This window comes from Lactuca virosa, chromosome 6, assembly GCF_052849685.1.
Source record: "Lactuca virosa cultivar CGN04683 chromosome 6, Lactuca_virosa_CGN04683_v6, whole genome shotgun sequence".
Taxonomy (NCBI): Eukaryota; Viridiplantae; Streptophyta; class Magnoliopsida; order Asterales; family Asteraceae; genus Lactuca; species Lactuca virosa.
In genome coordinates, this window is record NC_136431.1 from 84812614 (window position 1) to 84828467 (window position 15854).

General features: G+C 36.7%; 1 protein-coding gene across 2 annotated transcripts in view; it reads left to right on the plus strand.

The window, feature by feature from the left end:
- LOC145120684 (putative CoA ligase CCL7) overlaps positions 1–15854 on the plus strand; it is a 56925-nt gene that overhangs the window by 8225 nt on the left and 32846 nt on the right. The window contains exon 2 of one of the 2 annotated variants that reach the window (XR_013714306.1): positions 10143–10659. The exons of the other annotated variant lie outside the window; for it this stretch is intronic. The gene's annotated coding sequence lies outside the window, so the exon portion shown is untranslated. Of the gene's footprint in view, positions 1–10142; positions 10660–15854 lie in introns of those variants that run through there. 2 annotated transcript variants of the gene reach the window in all.

Genomic DNA, 15854 nt, shown 5'->3' on the forward strand with positions numbered 1-15854 from the left:
TTATATGCATTTACTATTCACTCATCAAATCATGCACAATAATGTGTTTTATAACATCAAGTTACTAATGCGTTTACGCATTATCAATGCACAACCAACTCGCAAACAATAAACCATATATCTAGGTTTAAAGACCATATGATATTATCGTCTTACGATCACTCGTGATAAATTCCATGAAGTGATACAAGTAAGTGTGGGTTTAATCTAATGCTCAAAACTTATTTCTAAGAACTCATGAACGTTGGAGCAAACTTTTGCTATGTCTAATACATTTTAGACAGTCTACAAACCAATTCACGACAATCTTCTTTCATATTTACTTCCAACATATGAACGACTGTCGACTGTCGATTGTTCGAATAATCATATTATTCAGGAAGTGAAAACATGCAAAGTGAAACAATAGGTAAATAATTAACACAAGACAGTAACTTTACTTATAAATAATACTCCTTTATTTAATCATCAAATGTTAATTACAATTTATCTATTACACGTTTCAAAAACTATCTAATCACTAAAACTTATATCGTCCTTCAGCCCAATGCTCCTAGCGTGCTGTAAGTGCTTGAACCTACTCAGTCCCTTCGTAAGGGGATCTGCTGGGTTATCCTCTGACGATACCCTCTTAACTACGAGGAGTCCCTCTTCTACCCGATGTCTAATAAAATGATATTTCCTGTCGATATGCCTGGATCTGCCATGATCCCTCGGTTCCTTGGTTAAGGCAACCGCACCTTTATTATCACAAAAAATTTCCATAGGCTCCTTTATGGCTGGTACAACTCCAAGGTCTCCGATGAAGTTCTTCAACCATATTGCCTCCTTCGACGCTTCACTCGCTGCTATGTACTCTGATTTGCACGTTGAATCAGCTACGGTTTCCTACTTGGAACTTTTCCAAGTCACTGCTACTCCATTTAGGGTAAAGACCCAGCTTGACTGAGATCGATAATTATCTCGGTCTGTCTAAAAACTGGCGTCACTATACCCTTGCACCCTCAAGTCATCACTCCCACCGAGGATAAGAAACCATTCCTTGGTCCTCCGAAGGTACTTAAGAATATTCTTGACTGTGGTCCAATGGGCTCTACCAGGGTTCCCTTGATATATGCTAACCATGATCAAAGCGAAGGCCACATCAGGGCGAGTACAAGTCATAGCATACATGATTGAGCCAACTGCGGAAGCATAAGGTACTCAGCTCATCTCTGCTATCTCAGTCTCTGTACTCGGGCTCTGAGTCTTACTCAGTTTGGTATTGCTTTGGATCGGTAACTCCCCTTTCTTGGAATTCTCCATACTAAAACGCTTTAGTACCTTGTCCAAGTAAGTATTCTGACTAAGTCCTATTAGTCTTTTACTCCTGTTTCTCACTATCCTTATTCCCAGAATATAGGCAGCCTCTCCGAGGTCCTTCATAGCGAAGCACTTCCCAAGCCAGGATTTAACCTCCTTCAGGGTTGGGATGTCGTTTCCTATGAGCAGTATGTCATCGACATACAATACGAGGAAGCTAACTATACTCCCACTGGCTTTGACATATACACATGACTCATCCTCGCTTCGCAGGAAGCCAAACTCTTTGACCTTCTCATCCAAACAAAGATTTCATCTATGAGATGCTTGTTTTAATCCATAAATGGATTTGTCAAGCTTACACACTCTATTGGGATGCTTTGCATTGACAAAACCCTCTGGCTGACTCATGTTAACATCCTCAGCCAACTTCCCATTAAGGAAAGCGGTTTTGACATCCATTTGCCATATTTCATAGTCATGAAATGCAGCAATGGCTAGCATTACCCTAATAGACTTTATCTTTGCAACTGGTGAGAAGGTCTCATCATAGTCAACTCCTGGAGTTTGAGTAAAGCCCTTTGCAACCAATCGCGCCTTATAAGTGTGTACCTTCCCATCCATGTCGGTCTTCTTCTTGAAGATCCATTTGCACCAGACCGTCTTATGACCTGACACATTGTCAACCAAATTCCAAACTTGGTTGTCATATATGGACTGAATCTCGCTGTCCATAGCCTCTTTCCATTTCGCAGACTCCGGGCCTACCATGGCTTCCTTGTAGCTGTTAGGTTCATCCAAATTTATTAGTGTACTATCACTAATAAACGTATCACCCTCAGTAGTAATATGAAAACCATAAAACTCTGGTGGAACACTAACTCTACTGGAACGTCTACGAGGTAGGGACTCATCAATAGGTTCAACATGAGTTTCCTCCTCAGGTTGAACGCCAGTGTTAGAGGTTCCTTCATCGTTCGATTCTTGAAGCTCTTCAAGATCGATTTTCCTCCCACTGTCTCCTTGGCTTATGAGTTCTCGCTCTCGGAAAACCCCTCTCCTCGCAACGAAGACAACATTATCACTCGGTATATAGAAGAGATATCCAAAGGACTTCTGTGGATAGCCGATGAAAATACACCGCTCACTACGAGGTTCGAGTTTGTCGTGAGTCTCTCGTCATACGAAAGCCTCGCAACCCCAAACCTTGATATGTGCCAACGAGGGAGCTTTCCCTGTCCACATCTCGTGAGGTGTTTTGACAACCTTCTTTATAGGGACTAAGTTAAGGATATGGGCGGCAGTATCTAAGGCATGCCCCCAGAATGAGATAGGTAACGAAGCACGACTCATCATGGAACGAACCATGTCCAACAAGGTTCGATTGCGCCTCTCAGCCACACCAATCAACTGTGGTGTCCTAGGTCGCGTTAATTGCAAAACGATTCTGCATTCCTTGAGGTAGTCGTGAAATTCAAGACTAAGGTACTCACCACCTCGATCGGATCGGAGCATCTTAATTTTCCTACCCAGTTGATTCTCCACTTCCTGTTTAAACTCTTTGAACTTTTAAAAGGTTTCTGACTTGTGTTTCATTAAGTAGATATAACCATATCTGCTATAATCATCAGTGAAAGTCACATAGAAGCGACTTGCATCCCTTGTGGTGGATCTAAATGGCCCACACACATCTGTGTGTGTGAGATCCAATAAACCCTCACCCCTTTCACAAGCACCAGTGAAGGGTGACTTGGTCATCTTTCCAAGCAAACAAGACTCGTACACGTCATCGTCCCTGAGGTTGAATGACTCCAACACTCCATCCTTTTGGAGTTGGGCTATGCGTTTCTTGTTGACATGTCCAAGACGACAATGCCACAAGCATGCTTTATCCAAATCATTGGAAGAATCGATATACAACACATCATTTCCTAAGTTATCTACAACCATCACAGTTTCATATATTCCATTACAAGGCAATGCTTCAAAATAGAAAACACCATTAAAGAAAGCATTAATATAACCTTTTTCATTATCAAACGAAAATCTAAAACCTTGTTTATATAAACCATGAAAAGAAATTATGTTTCTTGCTATTTCTGGCGAATAACAACAATTATTCAACTCTAGTCCTAACCCACTACTAAGCACTAAAGAGTAAACTCCAATCTTGGTGACAGGTGACGCTATTTTGTTCCCCATGATCAAGTTTATCTTCCCATGATCCACATCCATATTTCTTCTTAGGCCCTACAAATCAGAACAAATGTGAAAACCACATCCTGTATCGAGAACCCAAGAAATAGCATGCGATGAGTTATTAGATTGAATAGTATAAGTACCTACATAAGATGGTTTTATCTTTCCATCCTTGATGTCCTGCAGATAAGTATAAGTACCTACGTAGGATGGTTTTATCTTTCCATCCTTGATGTCCTGCAGATATTTCGGGCAGCTTCGTTTCCAATGCCCTTTCTCATGGCAGTAGTAGCACTCTGCATCCTTCGGGTTGTAGGAGGGTACAGTGGAACCAGCGTTGGTTCCATTAGAAGAAGTGCCATCTTGGGACTTTCCTTGTGGTGGCTCTTGGAAGGAGCCTTCCTCTTCTTACCCTTCCCCTGCACAATAGCCAAGACGGGGGCAGCGACAGTAGGAGTTGATGCAACAGATTTGTCCTTGAGGTTGCTCTCTGCAGTCCTCAGCAAGCCTTGAAGCTTGCTCAAAGTAACCTCATCCTTGTTCATGTGGTAGGTCATGTGGAACTGGTTGTAACAAGGAGGTAAGGAGTGAAGAATGATATCAATCGCCAGCTCCTCATCGAAGTTAACATTTAACTTCAGCAGGCGGTTGACATATCTCTGCATTTTCTGCAAGTGAGCAATGACAGACTCTCCGTCCCTCATCTTGGTAGTGATCATCGAAGTGATGATCTCGTACCTCTCCTAGCTGGCACTTTGGTGGTACCTGTCCAGTAAATCCTGATGCATCTCATAGGGGTAGAAGTCCTCATAGGACTTTTGGAGTTCTGCATTCATAGTCGCGAGCATGATGCAATGGACTTTCCTAGCATCGCGCTCGTGGGCCTTAAAGGCAGCGATCTCCTCGGGAGTAGCAGTGTTGACATTCACCTCTTTCAGATCCGTGTCGAGGACATATTCCTTGTCCTCGTAGCGGGTAACCATTCGAATGTTGCAGATCCAATCATTGAAATTGATCCCATCGAAAATCACCCTCCCACACAAATTCATGAGTGAGAATGAGCCTGAAGAGTTCGAGCCAGAAGCGTTGTTGTTGTTTGAGGTAGACATCTGAAAAAGAAGAGAGGCAAAGTTTGATTAGATAAGAATCCCCAATTAAACACCCAAATGAGAAATTAGGGCTAGGACCCAACAACATTATTCACAATTTAGAAGATGGATGTCGTAATCTAAATCACAAATCATTTGAAGGTAAGTGAATGACGATTTACTAATTTCCACCATGAAAAACAAAACAAAAATTAGGTTTTAAATGTATTGAAACTCTTAGATCTTTTGAGATTCATTGAACTTTTAAATGGCATGTTTAAATCTCGATATGCCCTTCAAGTTTGTGACTGGGATACCGAGGATCACAAAAAAGGTGTGAATAACCATGCAAATGTACTTGGTGCCCTCAATGTTACAGTCACCTAATCAATGTGTCGGTTAGCCACGCACGCTCCATTGATCTATGACAAACATCGAGTCACCCTTTTCCACATTTTCTAGACCCAAATTAGTGTGTCGGTTAACCACACATGCTCCACTAACGTCTTGGCAAAGGTACAAAGTGTAATTTCATGGAATAACATCATTTTCACATTTTTCCTAAAGTAACTAAGATTGGGAATTTTGTAAAAACATTTAATTACTTTATATATTCATTATACTTATAATGAGGAATTAGTTGCCCTATCCTACCCGTTCGGATAACGATCCTCCACCAATCAAGGAAGCGGTGGGTGAGAGGACACCCATTAAACTGCAATTTTATAGACAGCAACCTTATACCTCCTTATAGATCGGCTTCGTGAATGAGGCCTACTAACGGTAAGACTAGCTTAATCTTATATATATATATATATATATATATATATATATATATATATATATATATATATATATATATATATATATATATATTATTCATCTTGTAATACTATAATAGTATAAGGGTCGAATTTTAAACTTGTAAAATTCTAGGGTTTTAGAATTTAAATATTTCACAATTAAACTTTTAATCAAAAAATTTAAATTCCAAAACTTGAGGGAAAGTTTTGAAACTTTTCAAAACTTTCTAGATCAAACTACAAATAATTTAATTAAACAATTAATTAGTGATTATCTAGATTTGACCTTTTCCAATTTCATGTAAGATAATTCAATCAAATAATTCAAAAATTAAATTTTATCACATAAGGTAATAATTATCTTTTATTTTGGTAAGGATAATCACAATATATATATATATATATATATATATATATATATATATATATATATATATATATATATATATATATATATATATATATATATATAGGATTTTATAATTCAAAAACAATTTTGGTAATTATCCAAACACAAAATAAGTCAATAATCCGAGTTTTGATCCATCTGATCCACAGACTCGTCGAGTAGCCTTCTAGACTCGTCGAGTCTATCAGACAGACTGGACTCACGTCGTGAACTCAATGAGTCACGTCGTGAGTTGGGTGTTTTTCAAAAACGATTTTATTTTCAAGCAATGAACGAACATATGAGCATCAAATACAATTGAAACCAGTCAAAGCTTTGATACCACTGATGGGTTTTGAGCAAAAGAACATTCCTATGTGCACATGCAAAACCCTAAAGCTTTGGATCTAGGTTTCTCTATTGTACATGCAAATTATCCAAAGCATATAAACCTTAGATCTAGCATATAAAAAACGAAATAACATATAAACAGGTTTAGATGATTACCTTTTGATTGTTGCAAGAATCTTCAAGCTTTGAGAGCCTAGTATCACAAATGTAATACCTCTAATCGATCACAAACACCAAGGAAAGAAGGATAATCTTGGAGAGAGGATATGGTGGCACAAAAGCGGCTCTAAGGACTCTAGGGTTCTTCTGGTAGCCGATTTTGGATGCCCTGGGCTCCTTTAAATAGTGGTGCTGCTAGGGTTTCAGTCAAAACCCTAATTGGATGACTTAGGCCTTAAGCGGTCCAATGGAACATTCTGGAATGAGGCTCGGACGATTTCAAGGTGGGCCTGCACCCTAATTTCTTCCACCCCCTTAATCCACAAGATCCACAACCCAAAATCCAATTATCTTATAATTGCAATTCCAGTCCCCTAAGTTCAATTAATCTCTTTTGATCACATAATTAATTCTTGACCAATATTAATTAACTAATATGATTTCTCTTGTAATATATTATTCCTATAATATATTAATAAACCATAATAACCTCTTTCTCCATTAACTATCCAGTCAAGTTTCTTTGGTGAAGGCAACCGAAAAGGACCATGTTACAACCGGGTCAAGTACATACCAAATATAGTTATGGACTTAGACACTAATACAACAATTTTACATAACCAATAAGGGATATAATAGTAATTATGTCAGCATTGTACGAGTTATATGAGTTTTATATGCTTATAGTGTAATGGATTAAGTTCAAGGTCAAAAGTGTAAAAGAATATGAATTTTGTAATTCCATGTAAAAGTGATAAAATGCCAACTTTGAGACCATAAAAGTCAACCCTAGTGGAAATGAAAGAAAAAAAAGGGTACAAAGGTAACTTATAGTGGACTTGAAAATAAAGCAATAGAAAAAAGAATCAGCTTAGAAGGAGTTCATATGAAAAATCTACTTGGTTGCAAAGTTGGACAAAAATTAATGAAAAGCTGATTTGGGAATTTGACAGCTGCAGCGTGTCACGTTTGGAGCTTCATAAGTCGATAATCATAGCTAAATATAAAAAACATCATAAAGCAAAATTGTAGTCTATAAAACGAAGAGTGCACTGGAAAAAGGAATCAGACAAAATGGATATGTAATGAATGAGATATGGTCGTTTGAAGTTGGTTGTTCAAACACTTGAAATGATGTAATATTCCGACTTGCCATATTCACAGCTGAATAACTCCCGTTCTAGACATATTCAGACAAAACAAATAATATGGAACTTGTAGTACTCCTAACAAACTTTCCAACGATATAAAGTTTGCCCAAATTGGAGTTCGTATAGCCGAGTTACGAGGCTGTATAGATAGGGAAAAATAATAATTTTTGCTGAGAAATTATCCTAGACATGGAAGTAAGGGTATATTTTGCATCACCAAGACAAGTGAGAAGTTTATAAACTTACCGAATGAAAATGTACAAATGCAAATCCACTTGAGACATGAGTGAATTTGTCTCTCACAAGTCGAAGATCCTGTAAACATAAAAGGTATATTGTTTGGATTAGAGAGATTGAAAAATTATTAATTTGAAGTAAAAAACTAGAAAAAAAAATATTATGCATATAATTGATGCATTGTTTTTTTTATCTATTTGTATGATGTAATGATTTTAATTTTGAAATCCAAACCTCTTATGTTCAATCGATGGTGAATCCAAGCATTGAATCTCAATCTTTGATTTTGATTTCTTTCCTATTTATAAAAAAAAACTATTGTGGAATAAACTGAACAAATTAATGTTGCAATTATACACAAACAATTATGTAATTAGTGTAGATTCTAGTGGTTGGTTCCAAGTCCTGCAAATAAATGCTTATTTATTTATTTAATTCAGTAAACATATAATGAAGGTATTTTTTCCATTTAATTTAAAAAAATAACAATGGAATTGAATTCTGACCATGGAATGGAATCCCAAGTTTCAATTCCTTCAGATTCTATAAAAATGACTTACATATCCATTGCTTGATGTAAACAAAATGAAATGAAGTGTGCTTTTCAACCATCAATGAAAAGAAGAATAGGTAATTGGTGACCTTGGAGTGCAGTTGGTACTTGCCTATGGGTTGTTCAATATGATTGATATGATAAATACTTGGATTCTGGGATGTAAATGATCCTGCATAACAAAACTATTCTCTCAAGAATTTCATCAAACACTTGGAGTGCGTTACTTATTATCCTTTTTTATAACATGTGATAGAAGTAATATCTCCATCATACTCTCGACCATCAAATTGGTAAATAGGATAAACATGTATCGATGTGGAATTATTGAATTAGAAAGATGGAAGCAAATAAAAAATATATTGTAACTGGCTGTATTTGCTTTGAATCTTCTCTTTAAAACCTTAAATAGGTTATAAGTCATTTTGGCTCGTTTAGATTTGCATAACACATCAAGAAACGTATTGAGTTATTCAAGTCATGAAACTGGGATTGTTGATACCGAGAATGTAGAGAAAACCAAGTTCATGAAGAAGATGAGGCAGTTGCAGAATTTATTAAAAAGAAAGTGGATTGAGGGAAGAGTTGTAATATGCATTATGGAAAATGGGTGAGAGATGAAGAGTACCCGATTTATAAACCTGGATGTTTCCCTTATGTGTGAGCTTCCAAGATCTGATTCTTCAATTTTTGAAAAAAAAACTTATGCATCTGGTATATGCATAGTTCGTTGGTTCACTCCTTAAAAAGGAGTTCACTATTGATCTTTTTTCTCTCTCTATATATAAGTTCAATTTAGAAAATAAAAAAGGTTGACAATGGGGGAATTATTCTCAGTCTATCATTTATTTTTGCCACAAAATGCTCTAGCGTACCGGGACGACGGAGGATGAGTAATATTTATATATGAATATAAATATAGGTGTATTCATATATGAATCCATCACCTCCCTTCCGCCACCAACCACGACCACCAACCACCACCGCCACCTCCCCCGCCACCACCACCTCCTCAACCAATCACCACCAACCAACGCTACCTCCGCCACCATATTCATATATGAGTAATCACTTCCTCTATACTTATTCATATATGAATATATGTATTTATATATAAATACAATTATTAATATATATACATATACATATCCATATATGTATTCATATATGAATATGACCTGTTCTGTCGGTCCGGTACACTGAAGCGTTTAAGAGACAGATTCGAAATAAGTGATCCAAATTCATTCCCTCATTCTCAACTTTTTTTTTCTCAATTACACCCTCACACACACACACACACACACACACACACACATATATATATATATATATATATATATATATATATATATATATATATATATATATATATATATATATATATATATATATATGATACACAAATAATGAAGGCATATATATTAAGAAAAAAATAAGAACATAAGTAGTTATATATGTGAAGTGTATGTAGTGGTGGGTTAAAAAAAGGGAAATTGAGTAATCTAACCTTTATAAATGACATATTTGATAAAAATGATCCAAAGTTTTTTTTTATTGTGTGTATAGTAACCACATATTTCGGAACACATTGCTCCGGAGAGGTCTCCAAAATCCAGAGTACGATTCCGAACCATGGTTCCATAATACATTTTACTTTTTTTTATTTATTTTTTATTTTTTTGCGTGTAGCATGTGGTTTTTCTTTTACTATGACTTTTGGTTTTATATAATGTATAAGTTTTTCATTTATAAAATGTATAACTTTTGCTTTTTATAAAATAGAAAATGCAATTAAAATCAACAAACAATTAATAAATACATAAAATAAATAAAGGGATGTGTCTGTAGGTCATATTGTTGGATTAGGTGTCTAAGCCCATAACTATAATTGGTATGTACTTGAATTGATAGCAGCACAGTCCTTTTGGGTTGCCCTCAACCTAGCAACTGGACAAGGAAATTATGAAAGGAGAGATATTAATTTATAAGATTAATAAATTAATATATATATATAAATGATTTATTAATATGTTAATGGATTAATATATTAATTAGAAATCATTATGTTTAATTAATTGTTAGCCAGAAATTAATCAGAATTGATTTTGGGGTTAAAAGAATTAATTATAAGGTACAAGGACTAGTTTGCAATTATCTAATAGTTGAGTGGAAGGCTCTAGAACCCCCTTGGAAGAGGGTGGACGAAATCTTTAGGGGAAACCCTAATAATTTCGTCCATAGGGGCTTGGATAAGGCCCTTGGGTTTGCTTAGGCCCTAAGCAAAGGATAACTAGGGTTTCCCTTAAACCCTAGATCCCTCAGCTATATAAGGAGCCTCCTGGTTCATGTTTTTGGTCACTCTTTCTTTTGAAGAAACCCTAAGGCCGAGATTTTGCATACTCCCTCTCCCCTCTCTCTTCTACTTTCCTTCTTGCTAGTTTGGGTGTGATTCCATTAGAGGCATTACACTTGTGGTGCTAAAGCTTCCAAGAAGATCAAGATCAAGACCAAGGGAATATCAATTGTTTGCTATAATAATTGAAAGGTATGTAAACCCTAAACCCTAGTTTGTTAATTTCGAAATTAGCCTTTCTCCTCTAGGGTTCTTGTTTTGCAATTCAAAGTTGTATGTTCAATAGTTAAAACATAGATCCAAGTAGGTTGCATGTGAACTTAGGAATTGTTTTCTAGTTTATTTGTTGTACCTAAAAACCATCAGTGGTATCAGAGCCATTGTTGTTTTAAATTGAATTGCTACAATTGTTGAATTGCAAATTAGGGTTTATAGCTATTAAACCCTAAAGGCCAATTTTTCGATTTCTAGGGTTTTGGATCAAAGGTTTTTTTTCGAAAACCCTAGCCTCCAAAGAACCCTAATCGAAATTAGGGTTAGGGTTTTGAAAACCCTAGCCTCCTCCCTTATGAATTTCGAAATATGCTAAGAGGATAACTAGGGTTTCTTGTTTTTGGATAATTGTTACTTAATTAGATTAATTGGATAATTATCCTTACCCTATTTTTCGAAATTAGAGGGATAAGGATTAGGATTAAATTAATTGATTAATTTAATTAGATAATCCTTACAAGATTTAATAATTTGATTAATAGTTAATTAATAGATAAATATTAAATCTAGTTAATTGGTTTATTTAAATTTGAATTTAATAGCTTAAATTTCGAAATTTATATAAACCCTTGAAGTTTTAAAAAGTTTTAAAACACACCTTATATATATATATATATATATATATATATATATATATATATATATATATTATAATTAAAGGTTTAATATTATATGTATAAGAATATGGTCAGTCAAATCGCTAGTATGCCTCATTCACGAAGCTAATCTATAAGGGGGGTATAAGGAAACTGCCTATAAAATGGTAGTTGAATGGGTGTCCACTCTCACCCACCGCTTCCTTGATTAGTGGAGGGTCGTTAGCAGAACAGATTTGATAGGACAACTACTTCTCATTAAAAGTATAATGATATTAAAAGTACTAGAACATTATTTTCAAAAATCCCAACTCTAGTTACTTTAGGAAAAATGTGAAAAGTATGCTAATCCATGAAATTGCACATTATGCTTTATTGGTTGTTAGTGGAGCGTGTGTGGTTAACCAGCACACTAAAAGGCACTAATAAAGAGTAGTAATGGGTATCTCATAATTGTCATTTTGATGGAGCGTGTGTGGTTTACCAGCACATCAATAGTGAATGATAAAGACAATGAGGTTACCAAGCACATTTGCATGGTTATTCACATCTTGTTTGTGATCCTCGGCATCCTAGTCACAAATAGAAGAGCATAATCTGAGATTAAAACATGCCATTGAATAGTTTCAATGTATCTCAAAAGAATTAGGAATTTCACTTCGTCTAATGGTGGAATTGGTGAATCGTCATTCACCTACCTTTATGAAATTTGCACTTGGATCTCGGCATCCCATTTCTGAGTTGTGAATCTTCATAGTTGGATCCTAACCTTGATATTATATCTTTAGGTTATTTTATTAAGGTATCTTGAAATCTAACTAAAACTTTTTTTTTTTCCAGATGTCTACTCCTGGAAACACTTCTGCTTCGTCCTCCTCCAACCAAAACTTCTCTTTGCTCAATATTTGCTCCAAAGTCGTTATGGATGGCTCAAACTATAACGATTGGATGCGCAACATCAAGATGGCTCTTCGTTTCGAGAACAAAGAATATGTTCTTGAAAAGGAGCTCAAAGAGATTGATGAGAATGAAGCTACTCCTGAAGATCTTGCTGCCTACAAGAAACATTACGATGATGCTACCAAAGTGGCATGCATCATGGTGGCAACTATGTCCCCAGAACTGCAGAGGTACTATGAGGACTACTGGCCTTTCGAGATGAACAAGGACCTTATGGAAAAGTACCATAAGCGAGCTCGTCAAGAAAAGTTCGAAGTAGTCAAGTCACTCATGGCTTGCAAGATGAAAGATGGGGAGTCGGTTGTGTCACATGTGCAAAGAATGCAACGCTACATAGAGCGTTTGGTCAAGCTCAATATTCACTTTGATGAGGAATTGGCCATTGACATGGTCTTGAACTCACTTCCTGAATGTTATGGTCAGTTTATTCTAACTTACCATTTGAACAATACTGAGCAGACCTTGGCCCAATTGCACAACTTGTTGCAGACAGCTGAGGCAGGGATGAAGGGTAAAAGTATACCCTCTACACCTACGAGTGCCCCTGTTTTGGCTATTAGACAGGGAAAGGGGAAAAAGAGGAAAGGTCCTCCCAAGCAAAACTGGAAGAGCAAGGCTCAAGCTGGGTCATCTAGTAATGGCCCAAAGGCTAAGCCCAATGGTTCCACTCCCCATGTTTCTGATCCAAAAGAGGCAGTTTGCTTTTACTGCAACCAAAAAGGGCATTGGAAGAGATCTTGCCCACAATATCTGCAAGATATCAAGGATGGCAAAGTGAAGCCATCTTCGGCAGGTATTTACACTATTTCTGCTAATAACTCATTATCTTCTCGTTCATGGGTCCTTGATACAGGATGTGGTTTTCATATCTATTCTGATTTGCAGGGTCTAAAGGAAAGTGAGGAGATAGAGCGAGGAAGGATAAACCTGATCATGGGAAACAGAAAGTCTTCACCAGTAACCAAGATCGGAGTTTATCAGCTTCTGCTTAGTAATGATGTTAGATTAGATTTAATAAATTGTTGCTATTCGTCTGAGATGACGAGAAACATTATTTCATTTCATGCATTGTTCAGACAAGGTTTTACATATTCTTTTAATGATTTGAATGGTTCAATTTCTGTTTATAAGAATGGTGTTTTTATGTTTGAAGCTTTGCCTTGTAATGGTGTGTATGAAACAGTGACTTGTGTTGATAGCCTAGGAAATAGTGTACTTAATATCGACTTGTCTAATAGTGTAGACAAGGCATGCTTGTGGCATTGTCGTCTTGGACACATTAACAAGAAACGCATAGCCCAACTCCAAAAGGATGGAGTGTTGGAATCATTTGACCTAAAGTCAGATGATATGTGTGAATCTTGTCTTTTGGGAAAGATGACAAAATCACCATTCACAGGGTCTTGTGAAAGAGGTGAAGGTCTGTTGGATCTCATACACACAGATGTGTGTGGGCCCTTCAGATCAACTACAAGAGATGATAATCGATTCTATGTGACTTTCACTGACGATTATAGCAGATATGGATATATCTACTTGATCAAGCATAAGTCAGAAACTTTTGAAAAGTTCAAAGAGTTTAAGCATGAAGTCGAAAATCAATTGGGTAGAAAGATAAAGATACTTAGATCCGATAGAGTCGGGGAGTATCTTAGTATCGAGTTTAACGACTATCTGAAAGAATGTGGGATAGTCTCACAATTGACTCCTCCTAGGACACCACAGTTAAATGGTGTAGCTGAGAGGCGCAATCGAACCTGGTTAGACATGGTTCGTTCTATGATGAGTCGGGCTTCACTTCCTATTCACTTCTGGGGGTATGCCTTAGAGACAGCCGCCCACATCCTCAATCTTGTCCCTACAAAGAAGGTTGCCAAAACACCTCACGAAATGTGGACAGGGAAAGTTCCCTCGTTAGCACATATTAAAGTCTGGGGTTGTGAAGCTTTCGTAAGACGAGAGACTCACGACAAGCTAGCAGCTAGAAGTGAGAAATGTGTTTTCATTGGTTACCCAAAGCAGTCTTTTGGATATTTGTTCTACAGGCCTAGTGAGAACGTGGTCTTTGTAGCACGAAGAGGAGTCTTTCTTGAAAGAGAGCTCATATTCAAAGAGGACAGTGGGAGCACTATTGACCTTGAAGAAATTCAAGAGTCAGCCAATGAAGGAACCTTAGATGACACTAGCACTCAACCAGAGGAAACAGTTCCTGTTGAACCAATTGATAACTCATTACCTCTTAGAAGATCCACTAGGGTGAGTGTGCCACCTGAATTGTATGGTTTTCATATTACTTCAGATGGTGACACATTCATAAGTGACAGAACACTGGTAAACTTAGATGAACCAGTCACTTATAAGGAAGCAATGGCAGGCCCAGAGGCTTCCAAGTGGAAAGAGGCAATGGACAGCGAGATTAAGTCCATGTATGAAAACCAAGTTTGGAATTTGGTTGATAGTGCACCAGGTCGTAAGACAGTTGGGTGCAAATAGATCTTCAAGAAGAAGACAGACATGGATGGAAATGTGCACACATTCAAGGCTCGACTGGTTGCAAAAGGTTTCACTCAAACCCCAGGGGTTGACTATGATGAGACCTTGTAACGCCCCGATTTTTCTCGATACGTTTAGTTATTTTAATTCAATTATTCTTGTAACCTTGGGTTAATTTATTTAACCAATGTCTGATTTTCTTATGTTATTTAACCAATGTCTGATTTTCTTATGTTATAGGCTATGGGCCTATTCTATCCCACATCGCCAAACATATGTAAACTCAACCATTTTTGTCTATTATATAAGCTTGTTATCCTCATACTTCATTTGATATCTACTTTGAATCCCACATCGATTCAAGTATCAAAATATACTTCAACTTCATGTTTATATAACAAGACTTGAGGTTATCTAAAGATTCGATTAAGGTTTGGGTTTAGAAAACCGAAATTGAATCGGGGAAGCCCAAGTACCCCGGAAAAAGTTTTTGGGTTACCTTAAAAATAAAATTGGGATACCCATTTACTTTGATCCTGGCTCCGCCACTGCCCTCACGCCATCCTTCTCTCTCTCTTTGGGATCAAGAGCAGCCAAGGGGCTGTTGTTTGGAGCTTAATTCTTGTTCATTTCCACCCTTGATTCGTATTGGTATGAACCTCCTTATCATTTCTTACAACTTGATTCATAACCTTGTTCTAGTTTTATGATTTCATCTTCACTTCTTCTCCTTCCTATTTGATTTGTAATTGTATGTTATACATCATCTCAAGATCCTATCTTCACCCCATATATGGTGGATGATGGATCTAGGGGATTACATGTGGCAAAAGATCATGGAAACCCTAAAAGGGAGAATGGTGATTTTATGTGCTTTATGTTCATTTTCATGTTGATTATTATTACCATCTTGTGGCAAAATGAAATCCTAATGATACCTAACCCTTT